This window comes from Erythrolamprus reginae, chromosome 5 (assembly GCF_031021105.1).
Source record: "Erythrolamprus reginae isolate rEryReg1 chromosome 5, rEryReg1.hap1, whole genome shotgun sequence".
NCBI classification, from domain to species: Eukaryota; Metazoa; Chordata; class Lepidosauria; order Squamata; family Dipsadidae; genus Erythrolamprus; species Erythrolamprus reginae.
The window spans coordinates 68824767-68837752 of NC_091954.1; the positions used below are offsets into that span (position 1 = coordinate 68824767).

At 39.4% G+C, this 12986-nt stretch overlaps 1 protein-coding gene across 2 annotated transcripts in view; it reads left to right on the plus strand.

The window, feature by feature from the left end:
* The first annotated feature begins 3246 nt into the window (after positions 1 to 3246).
* ALDH18A1 (aldehyde dehydrogenase 18 family member A1) overlaps positions 3247 to 12986 on the plus strand; it is a 45741-nt gene continuing 36001 nt past the window's right edge. The window contains exon 1 of one of the 2 annotated variants that reach the window (XM_070752982.1): positions 3247 to 3347. The gene's annotated coding sequence lies outside the window, so the exon portion shown is untranslated. The remainder of the gene's footprint in view (positions 3348 to 12986) is intronic. The other variant, XM_070752980.1, reaches the window with a different exon arrangement.

A 12986-nucleotide genomic window follows, 5' to 3' on the forward strand; every position in this document is an offset into this window, starting at 1 on the left:
AATGCATTTTAGCTACGGTATATTGTTTGTATGTGTAGTTCCCATATCTGAGAAATAGCTATTAAAGTGCATATTCTCAATGGTAGAATGGATTTCTCTGATAGGACTTTAGCCAGAAGTGAAATGCTACCGGTTCGGCCCAATTCGGGCGTACTGGGAGCAGTGGCCGCCAGTGGTTCAGAGAACCAGTAGCAGCCGCAGCACAAGGCTCTGCCTATCTGCCCGGATACCACCATTTTTGTTTTTTAACCCTGTGTGCATGCACAAAGCCTTCTGTGCATGCACAAAGGGTGAAAAATCATACGCTTCTGAACCGGTAGGAAAGGTAAGTAGATTTCACTGCTGGTTTTAGCTACATAAGATCATACAACAAAGTCCACTTTTGTTGACTTTAGTTGTTTAAGCAGTAGGCAAATTCCCAAATGGGTAACTACTGAGTACAGCCTGTTTCCTGAGCTGCCTCATGCCTCAAAATAATCTTGAATGTTGACTTCCCCTTTTTGTCTACTTACTTTTGTCTAAAAGTAAACCAATATTCTGATGGAACAATGATAACATATTGATACTTGGTTTAGACCCAAATTGTCACTTTATCTTCTTGGTTGTGAGGCAGCTGCTGACTATTAGGCAGTCATTGCATACAATATCTTTCCAATCCATATAGTTTATAGTTAACAGGGGCTGTCCCTTCCATATGTTTTGAAATAACAGATTCCAAATGTGAGCATAGACTTTGTTTTTTCAAAAGCTATAAAGAGGCACCGAGTATAGATTTCTATTCAGCTGCATGACTTCTGTGCTGAGCAAAATGGGACAACAGCTGAAGTCCAGATATCTTCAAGTTGCCAAGGTTGGGAAACACTGCTATAGAGGCCAAAATTCCCAAACCTCTGTGGCCAACGACTACTTGGGTCATTCTTGGAGATTAACTCTCAATTACGACTATAGATGACGGTACTTCCCACCTCTAAATTGCATGTGGGCTGGGACACAAACTTTGTTAGCGATTGTGGGATGCAATGCAAGAGAGCCTTCTATAGCATTTTTTTAAAATAAAAGATTTTATTGAGATATTTAACACACATATACAAACTTTACATATACATAATCATGATGGGAAAAATGATAGAAGGAAAGTTAAAGACAAAAATAAAAAAATAAAATAAAAAACCCACCCACTTTGAGCAAAACAAAGTTTTTAAGTACTGCAACATTCAGATTCAATTTGAAAGACAACAAGTGAAAGAATGTACAATAAAGTGGGATAAAATTTGGTCATAATATACAGGTTGAACAATGGAAAAATATGTGTTGATAAGACTGAAATTTACACTATGTTACAGTCTTAAAGAGAAAGATGTACCATTGATATGATACTAAAAAATATCTACAGCTTATAAAGCTTTTTAAAATCTGTCTTAGAAATGTGAATCAGAAATCTCATTTTATCTTTCTTAGCATGGAAAAAGCTACATTTGAATTTATAGATAGTCCTCAACTTAACAACAGTTCATTTAGTGACCATTTGAAATTACAATGGAAATGAAAAAAGTGACTTAAAATTGTATTTCACACTCATGACCATTGTGCTGTTCCCATAAATCTGTGATCAAAATTCAGATGCTGGGCAACTGTTTTTCATTTATGACCCTAGCTGAGTCTCAAGGTCATGTAATTTTTTGTGTCCTTCTGACAAGCCAGATTCACTTAACAACTGTTTACTTATTTATCAACTGCAATGATTCACTTCACAACTGGCAAGAAAAGTTGTAAAATGGGGCACAATTCATCTAAAGTCTCAACATAAATTTTGGGCTCAATTGTGGTTGTATGTTTAGGTTTATCTGTATTAACTGTGGTACTTTACTTAATAACTGGCAAGAAAGGTCATAAAATGAAGAAAAGCTCACTTAAGAAATGTCTCAGCAACAGAAATTTGGGGTTCTATTGTAATTGAAGGTCAACTACCTGAAATGCTGATTAGAAATACCTTGTGAACTTTTTGGGTTAAAAAAAGAAAAGACAACTTGGGATTTATGGTTTTGAAGTTTCCATAGAGGGTAACAATGTAACTTTAGGGGAGTAAATTCATAGTTTATAACTGCAGTAAAGATTGAAAGCTACTCCTTTATATCTTTTTTCTTTTCTATTTTTCCATTCTTTTCATTTTGCACATTTTAACTTGCTTTTAAAACTTTCGTATTTTTAAAACTTAAAAATCAAATTATTATTAAAAACGAAATATTTGCCCTGCTCTAATTCTCCAAATTAGTACAGAGGTCTACCCACAATATAAGAAATGTAGCCACGTGCTTATATTTATTATTTATTTAGATTTATAAGCTGCCCTTCTGACAGTGTACAATAAAAAACAAATACAAAATTTAATATTTAATAATATTATCACCGACTCCCCTCATAGTTGTTCCAGCCTACTAAAAAAAAAGAGCGCAGGGCGATTTGAGAATATTTTTGCTACATGGTGGGTCATATCTTCTCTTCTATCCCTATATACTGTATTCTATTCTCTTATTGATTTATTTTATCCTATATTCTCTCTTCTATTCTTTCTCTAATTCTATTTCCTCAAAGGTGTCTTCTATTACCTTCATTGTGTATTATTGTGTATTGGACTAACTAACTAACTAAATAAATAAATAAATATTCGGTTTGAGATTATGGATAAGAGGATGAATTCGGCCAATGAAACTAATCTGTGGGAACTGATGGGATGATGGGACAAGGTAAGAGGATATGTGGTCAGTACAATTCGAGACCCAGGTATAAAGAATAAATTAGAATTACGTTATAATATGTAAATAGATATACTGTTCATAAAATGGTATACTGTATAGAAAATATGTCCCCATTTTGGTGGAGGGGTATGAATATTGTTTGGTGGTGGGCACTTTGAACATTGAGCACATTGTTATGTGTTGTGTGAATATTTTACTATTATAAAAATCAATTAAAAAGTCCTCCTTCAGAATCGACAGGCTGAGAAGCATGAAAGATAGGATGAAGCAGAGTTTTAAGTTTGTCCCAGAAGTGGCGCGCTTCCTCGAAAATCCTCATTCAAACTAAAGTTAGCAACTATCTCAGGCCAGTAATCAATAGATCCATTCAACCTCCGACTCGCCTTTAAAGGTCACAATTCACAAGGCAAAAGGAGGAAAATAAAAGGCAGCAACAAAAGCAGGAGGACAAGGGATGCCACGAAGCAATCATCGAAGGGGGGCGGAGCCTGAGGGGGCGGGCCATCGGCCGGAAGTCCCTAAGCTGACAAGTCACCGCTGTCCGGCGGATTCGCTGGGCGCGTTCGCGTGGCTTCGGCTGCAGCTTCCGAGGTTCGTAACTTAGCGATGGGGGTGGGGGGGCAGAGCTGGCAGAGCTCGGTCCAGGGCTGTCGGGGTCCGGTCGCGTTGTTCTTGCGCTGGGCGGGGCTGCCGGGGCTGGGATCTCGGCCTCTGCTTCGGAGTGTGCGAGGCGCGAGGGTCTACATAGCCTCCCTTTCCAGCGTGGAGGAGGAAGCTGCGTTCTTTTTGCACAAGTGTCTGAAAGCTTCCATCAATAGCCCTTTCCCAGTCCTCTGTGTCTGTGTGGATCTTTATCTCTACAGAGGCCAGAGTTCCCAAACCTCTGCGGCCGACGACTACTTGGGTCATTCTTGGAGATTAACTCTCAATTACGACTATAGATGACGGTACTTCCCACCTCTAAATTGCATGTGGCTGGGACACAAGCTTTGTTAGCGATTGTGGGATGCAATGCAAGAGAGCATTTTTTTAAAATAAAAGATTTTATTGAGATATTTAACACACGTATACAAACTTTACATATACATAATCATGATGGGAAAAATGATGGAAGGAAAGTTAAAGACAAAAACAAAAAATAAAATAAAAAACGCACCCCAAAAGAAAAAAAAGCATAAGGAAAAAAAAGGTTTTGTTAAAAATAGAAACATAGAAGACTATGGTCCATCTAGTCTGCCCTTTTACTATTTCCTGTAGTAGGAAGGATGTATGTTTATCTTAGGGTGGATATATTTCCCCCCCCCCCCCCGGCATGTTTAAATCCAGTTATTGTGGATTTACCAACCACGGCTGCTGGAAGTTTGTTCCAATCATCTACTACTCTTTCAGTAAAATAAGATTTTCTCATGTTGCTTCTGATCTTTCCTCCAATTTACCTCAGATTGTGCTCCCTTGTACTTGTGTTCACTTTCCTGTTAAAAACACTTCCCTTCTGAACTTTATTTAACCCTTTAACATATTTAAATGTTTCTCTCCAAACTTCCAAATCTTCAGCATACATTCTTGATAATTTTATGTAGTTTTATGTATCGTTATTTAATCTCTCCTTCTACTATGTCTTAGTGCTTTATCTATCCTAAAAATGATTAGATTTAGCACTCATGATGTTAATCACATTGATGTTTAATTTGCACTTATCTCTACTCTATTGTACAGTTCTAAGAATTCACATTTATATCACCTCTATACTACTAATCTCAATTTGTTTTATTTTTCTTATTCAACCATGCATACCATTTGTCCCAAATTATATAAAAATCTGTTTCATCCTTTTCTCTTAGTCACAGTGTTCTGTAACATTTTAAAGATAAGAGTGAAAGTACCACCAGTGTATTCATTTGCTGGCCTGAAACATTTATTGCAAGAATTTTAACTCTGGCTAACTTTTCATCCCCCATACACCAGGTTTTTTAAATAAAAGCTTCATCTAGTGCCCTTCTGATGTATTGAATAATTAATACATTATTAATTAATACATTAATAATAATTAATACATCACCTGGAGCCGGTAAATCCTTTCATCTTGCCTTAGATTAATATTAAGAGTTTCTTAAAATTGTTTTATTGTTTTTATATTGCTGTGCGCTGCCCAGAGTTCATAAGGAGTTGAGCAGCCTATAAATCCCAATAATAAATAAATACTGCACCTAAGGAAGGAAGGAAGGAAGGAAGGAAGGCTTATTACAGGAGTTGAAAAAATTCAGGGCACCAGATTGGAGGAGGTTGGTTGTTTGAGAATGTGCATTGTCCTTGTAGCAACATAATACAATGATGGTTTAAGTTTATGTTAACAGTTCAATTTGACATCTAGTGTTTCATGTCAAAGAACGTTTTGCAAAGCAATTTTAATATAGAGAAGTTAAATCACAACATTTTCAATTTGAGAAAGCTGTAGTATCCTCTTACAATCTCACCTTAGTTGGCTGTTTGGCTTGATAAAAAGTTTATGCTGGACTTTCAGGAACTTTGAGATAAGATTCTTGTGAGTAGGTAGATTTCAGAAGCGCTATTTAAAAAAAGCAAATATGTTATTGCTTAAGAAATAGTGGGGGAGAGGATGTGTGTTTGTTTCATATGCTGGCTCTTTGAGAGAAAAAAAAGATATATATGTCCAGATTTCATGACTCAACTATAGGATCGTACATATTTATTTATTTTATTTATTTATTAGATTTGTATGCCGCCCCTCTCCGTAGACTCGGGGCGGCTCACAACAGCAATAGAACAATTCATAACAAATCTACCGTAATAATTTAAAAACGTTTAAAAACCCCATTATTAAGCAGACATACATACAAATATACTATACATAAATTGTACAGCAAAGGTGGGTTTTAAGGAGTTTACGGAAGGCAAGGAGGGTGGGAGCAGTTCTAATCTCGGGGGGGAGTTGGTTCCAGAGAGTCGGTGCCGCCACAGAGAAGGCTCTTCCCCTGGGACCCGCCAAACGACATTGTTTAGTCGATGGGAAAAGATTGACAATTTGTTGTCTTGTGCTATGGCATACACATTTGCTTCTTAACTCACTATTACAATAGGAAACCTTTTTGAAGCAGGCCTTTTCTTGAATATTTAAAAATAATATATACGTTGGCTTCCTCACAGATTGTAATGGGAGGCACACACATTATCAAATGTTTTGAATGGAAATATGTTGCTGTGGCCTCCCTCAATATATTTCCATAAGGCTTCCTGCCCATCAGTAATCCCAGCTTACCTTTGTCCTATTTCCAGGCATCTGGCATACTTTCAAGCAAATGGCATGTAGAATAGAATAGAGCCGGAAGGGAACTTGGAGGTCTTCTAGTCCAGCCCCCCTGCTCAAGAAGCAGACCTTATCATTTCAGACAAGTGCCGCCTACTCCAGTCTCTTCTTAAAAACATCCAGTGATGAAACACCCACAATTTATGAAGCCAAGCTGTTCCATTGGTTAATTGTCCTCACTGTTAGGAAGTTTCTCCTTAATTCCAAGTTGTTTTTTTCCTTGATTGGTTTCCACCCATTGTTCCTTGTCCTGCCTTCTGGTGCTTTGGAAAATAAATCGACCCCCTTTTCTTTGTGGCAGCCCCTGAAACACTGGAATGTTTGCAGGTAGTCCTCAACTTATGACCAAAATTGAGCCCAAAATTTATATTGTTAAGCGAGTCAGTTAAGTGAGTTTTGTCCCATTTAATGACATTTCTTACCACAGTTGTTAAGTGAATCACTGCAGTTATTAAGTTAGTAACACGGTGGTTAAATGAACATTGACTTCGCTTGTCAGAGGATCACAAAAGGTGATCAATTCACCTTGGGGCACTGCGTCCATCATAAATATGAACCAGACTTTGCCAAGTGTCTGAAATTTTATCATGTGACCATTGGGATGCTGTAAATGTAAATAATAGTCATAAGTCACTTCTTTCAGTGCCATTGTAACTTAGAACGGTCACTAATGAATGGTTATAAGTCAAGGACTACCTGTATTTTCTAAGAATACAGTGTTCCCTCGATTTCCGCGGGGGATGCGTTCTGAGACCGCCCGCGAAAGTCAAATTTCCGCGAAGTAGAGATGCGGAAGTAAAAACACAATTTTTTGCTATGGACAGTATCACAAGCCATCCCTTAACACTTTAAAACCCTAAATTACCATTTCTTATTACCTTAACAACCATTTACTCACCATTATTACTGGTACTCACCATTGAATACTCACTTAGTGATCCTGATATTTATAAACATAATTATTTATTAACAATAATTTTTTTTTGTTATATGTTTGCAAAAATTATTAGTTTTTGACGTATGACATCATCAGGCGGGAAAAACCATGGTATAGAAAAAATACCGCGAATTATTTTTTAATTAATATTTTTTGAAAAACTGTGGTATAGGCTATTCGCGAAGTTTGAACCCGCGAAAATCGAGGGAACACTGTACATTTAGGACTTACATAGGGAATAGAGATATTTTTGTAAATAAAGAAGCTAGAAGGAAATCTGATTTGCTCATGTCAGTTTATTTTAAATGAAAATTATCTGAAAACATGGCAGTGTTGCCAAGGGAGAAAACCTTTGCTTTTATCACAATTTTTTTTGAAATAATTAGGTATAAATTGTTTTTAGGTTGGTGTAAATACACATTTGAATAAAAATGATATCTCAGATTATTTCCTGAATCCTTAGTCAGGCTTGGACATGTTAAAATAGAAGCCAATATGTACAGTGATCCCCCGAGTTTCGCGCTCTCGATCATTGCTAATCGCTATATCGCGATTTTTCCACCCGGAAGTAAAAACACCATCTGCGCATGCGCGCCCCTTTTTTCTATGGCCACTCATGCGTAGATGGTGGAGTTTGCGTTCCCCGGGCAGATCAGCTGCTGGGCGGCTTCCCTGGGTCTTCCCCCTCTTGCTGGCGGGAGGGCAAGCGGCGGGCATCAGCGAGGAGCCGGGGTTTCCCCTTTGCGTGGGCGGCCAGTAAGACCCCAGCGCCGCTTCCCAGCTGAGTCCCGAAGCCAAACGCGGAAGTTCGCCTTTGCCGTCTGGCTTCAGGACTCAGCTGGGAAGCGGCGCGAGTGAACGGCGTGGGCGGGCGAAGGGCGGGCGGGCGGCAGCGAGGAGTTTGCGTGGGCGGTGGGGAAACCCCAGCGCCGCTTCCCAGCTGAGTCCCGAAGCCAAATGCGGAAGTTCGCCTTTGCCGTCTGGTTTCAGGACTCAGCTGCTGCAAGCGAGCAGCCGGGCGGGCGGGCGAACGGGCAAGCGGCAAGCGATCTTGGGGTTTCCCCGTTGCCCAGGCAAAGGGGAAACCCCAAGATCGCTTGCCGCTTGCCCGTTCGCCCGCCCGCCCGGCTGCTCGCTTGCAGCGCCGCAGCAGCGAGGAGCCGGGCGGGCGGGCGAACGGGCAAGCGGCAAGCGATCTTGGGGTTTCCCCGTTGCCTGGGCAACGGGGAAACCCCATCTTCGGCTCCTCGCTGCTGCCGCGCTGCGGAGCAGATCAGCTGTTGGGCGGCCGAAGGGGTCTTCCCCGCCGCCCACACGCAAACTCCACCATCTGCGCATGTGCGGCCATGGAAAACAGGACGCGCATGCGCAGATGGTGTTTTTACTTCCGTGCCGCTACATCGCGAGTTTACGATTATCGCAAGGGGTCTTGGAACGGAACCCTCGCGATAATCGGGGGATCACTGTATTTGATAAATAATTTCTGCTGTTTTCTTCAAATAAGAAATAGGGAGGTGGGAACTTCCATATCATAACAGTTTGATGAAGTAGACCAGAGTTGTTTATCGTGTTTCCCAACCTTGGCAACCTTAAGATATTTGGACTTCAACTCCCAGAATTCCCCAGCCAGCAAATGCTGGCTGGGGAATTCTGAGAGATGAAGTCCAAATATCTTAAGGTTGCCAAGGTTGGGAAACACTGGTTTATCAGATGCATCAGTTTTATTGTGAGGTGAATGTTCCAAAGCAGGAGTCCCCAAACTTGGCAAGTTTAAGACTTGTGGACTTCAACTCCCAATTCTGGGAGTTGAAGTCCACATGTCTTAAAATTGCCAAGTTTGAAGACCTCTGTTCCAAAGTGAAGGATTTCCTGTTGGAGACATCAGTCAGATATTGAACAGAAAATAATACAGGTATGCACTGCTACCCTGTAACCTTTTTTGGGGGGTGGGAAGAATACTAATCACATGTCTATCTTATACCAGATTTGGGAAATTTGTGGATTTTTCAAATGTTGCTGGAATGTTATTTCCAGCAATCCCAGTGTTCATGTTCTAATGGTGAGAAATTCTGAAAGTTTAGCCCCAACCGGATAGATACACATACATGAACTCTATTACAAATGCTATACAGTGGAACCTCTACCTAATTGACAGCAATTACATCTTCCTTTATTTCTCTTGTTTACTCCTTCCTTTGATCTGGAATTTTCCTGTTGCTCTATGCTACTTGATTGGATCTACGTGTAATTAGTGGGGTGGGGGCAGCTGTATTTTTCCTCTAAAATGTGAGGCACAAGCTACCACAGATTGCCAGACTGGACGAGTTGGATTTGTTATAGCTTGCTAAGTCCTGCACTAGAATTTTTCCAAAGAGAACTAAACCAATGCCATACAGGTAAGTCCTGTTTTGACATCAGATTAATTTTTGTCTCCTATATTAAATGGTGAGTATACATTTTTTTCACGCAAGTTTTCATTTTGTCATATGCAGTTTTCATATAATTCATCTTGAAATTATATTTTAAGTATGTAATTAGCATATCGTACTACAAATTTTGAAAAAAAAATCTTTGTGAAATGATTATCAATTTACATACTTTACTTGTTATAATTTATTTGCTCTGATTAAAGAATATGTGATCATTGTCTTCCACTAAAATAATTTATATCTTTAAAGAAGGGGTAGTAATAGCAAAGGACTAGAATTTTCCAAATTGAAACTGACATTTTGGGGGTAAGAGAGAAACGGGTTTATCAATTTTCTATTTACTTCTCATTGACTGAGATATAAAACAAGACAGCAGAAATCAGTTGCAATATAATTGCAATGCTGAGAGTGGAAATTGTATGCATATTATAGAATACTATGTAGCATTGTAGTGTTGCAGGGGAATTATAATTAATTTGCGTGAATTTCTAAATTGTTGATTATTATGAGCATATGCTAGGTAAGTTTGGGGCTTGTACATTTTCATTCTGTTCTTTATAATGAGAGATTTTGATCCATTTTCAAATTCAGTGAACCATAGTTTAAGATTATCACTGAACCTTCATATGTTTTGGGGAAGCCATTTGTAGGAGCCACAGTATTTGATTAATTATATTACATTATATTATATTACATTACATTACATTACATTACATTATTTATTTGATTCTATGCCGCCCTTCTTGAAGTGACTCAGGGTTCATTTCTCATATATATTGTGAATACAACAATATATACTGCTCAAAAAATTAAAGGGAACACTCAAATAACACATCCTAGATCTGAATGAATGAAATATTCTCATTGAATACTTGGTTCTGTACAAATTTGAATGTGCACAACAGCATATGAAATTGATTGTCAATCAATGTTGCTTCCTAAGTGGACAATTTGATTTCAAAGAAGTTTGATTTACTTGGAGTTATATTGTATTATTTAAGTGTTCCCTTTATTTTTTTGAGCAGTGTATATGAGAAATCTAATAATTTTAATAAAACATCTACAAAATTAATAAAAATCTATAACCCTTTATGCAGTCATCCACATTCATCCAATTCAATAATTCATATCAGCCAGGGGCAATCTCGTGGCTCACGGCCCGCATGCCTGCTGGCAGAGGTAGGTCTGCAGAATTTTATGAAAGACCAGGAGGGAGGAGGCGGTATGTATCTCCGGAGGGAGTTTGTTCCAGAGGGCTGGGGCTGCCACAGAGAAGGCTCTACCTCTAGGCCCCGCCAGACGACTTTGCTTGGCCAGTGGAACCTGAAGAAGGCCAACTTTGTTGGACCTAACCGGCCACTGCAATGCAGTCCTGTAGGCAGTCTGATCCTAAGTCATGTAGGGCTTTATAGGTCATAGCCAGCACTTTGAATTGTGCCCTGAATATTTCTGAATGGATGAGCCAAATTTTGCTATTGCATTTGGAAGCAGCCCTTGTACTGCTCTGAATAAATTGTTGAATGCTGCAAGACTGTGTTTAGTGGAAGCAAGTTTCCTGCCCCATTTTTTTATTTACCTGATTACCATCTTCTATTCAGTAAAGCTAGGATTCTGTTTTTACCTTTCTCCCCCCCCCCTCCTTGCACTAAAATATGTGTTACTTGTTTGTAGCAAGAAAGCATGACGTCCCAAATCCTTTCTCATTCCTGCCAATCTTATGGATAAGGCATTTGTGAACCTATGCAGGTCACACACAATTGATATAAGTGCCCAATGCTTCAAAAATTGACTGGCTGCAAAAATCTGACTCCACAGTCCAGAAAACATTCTACAAATAGGAGAAAAAATTGTCTAAATCTGTTTACTTTTGCATGAATGTGTGCAAATACAAAGTTAAATCTGTCAAGTAGAATGTTTATAGTAGAGATAAAATCACTAATAAACGTAGATATCCTACGTTCACACTCACTGACCTAAATGTATCTTTCCTGGGTGTGATTTCCAGGGTCAAGAGAGCTGGGGAATAATTGAATGCTGTATTGATGATGTGCCTTGAGCCCCATCATCATATGTAGCCAAATTTCTATTATACTGTATTTTATATTTCCATATGGGAGCTCAGAAGGGATATTCTATAGTTTCATGAGGGGGCATGGTATGAGATTAGTAATAAGGGAAGGGGACATGTAGTGACATAGCCTGCAAGTCAAAGCAAATTTTCTGATGGAAAATCTCCAATCAAACTCAGTAAGTTGTTGACTTCATGGACATGTCTGTAATTATCTTGGGCAACACAAGAAATGGTTTGCTATTAACCGTCCAACTCTCCAGTTGAGCCTACAGGGGATATTTCTTCATCTCTCCTCCAGTTACTCACCAGGTCAGACTTGGAGGAGCTTTCAAGTTAGTTAGTTTTTACTTCCTAGCTAGCAAAAGTTCTGGATTCTTCATTAAAAATTTGAGAAAATGCTGACAATTTTACTTAGCACCAAGAGCAGTTTTGGATAAAAACACTTATTTCCATCTTCTATAAGAAATACAGAATCCCATAGCAAAGCTGTTGTATAGCTCAGAATGAGAGCTAGCGATCAGTTAGCCTTACAAGTCAAAGTAATCTCAGGAGCACTACAAAACTAAGATTCTTGCATCTAAAGTGCCAAGGCAGCAAGATCTGTGCATTAGGAAACATGCTTCCCTTCAAACTATCAGCAATACAGTAATACCTCGTCTTACGAACCTAATTGGTTCCGGAAGTAGGTTCATAAGGTGAAAAGTTCGTAAAACAAAACATTGTTTCCCATAGGAAACAATGTAAAAGCGATTAATCCGTGCAAAAAGAAAATTGCAAAAAAAATCTTTGTGACGTCAAAGCTCTGCCCATGGAATTCCCTATTGGGATTCCCCACCTCCTTTCTAGCCTCCAGATTGGCCAAAAATGCTGCCGCCAATCGCAAAAACGGCACTCCACCGAGCGCCGCAGCCTGGCTGTCATCTTGTGAAACAGCCGGACACTTCTTGGCGGCCACCCGAACCCAAATTTCCGGGTTCGGCGTTCAGGAGAATGCCGAGAAGCCCCCCGGCTGTTTCAGAAGGTGACAGCTGGGCCGCGGCGCTCAGCGGAGCGCCATTTTGCGATCTGCGGTGGGTTCATAAGCCGAAAAAAGTTCGTAAGAAGAGGCAAAAAATTTCTGAGCCCCGGGTTCGTATCACGAGGGGTGGTTCGTATCATGAGGGGTTTGTATCATGAGGGGTTTGTGTCATGAGGGGTTTGTATCACGAGGGGTTTGTATCACGAGGTACCACTGTATATCAAAATTCAAAGGGAGAAAACCATTTATTTGGGACTTAGATGCTTTTGGGAACACGCTAGTGCAAGAGCTCTTTCTTAATCCCTCAAACTTTTCTCTTTTGTTCTCTGTTATCTTGCAAGATGCAGAGAAACTATTTTTTATTTCTTCTCAGCCCAGAATAATTAAGTTTCTTTTTCACATATTTTTCTTCTTCACTTTTCACCCTCACAGTCTTTGAAAATTGATGAA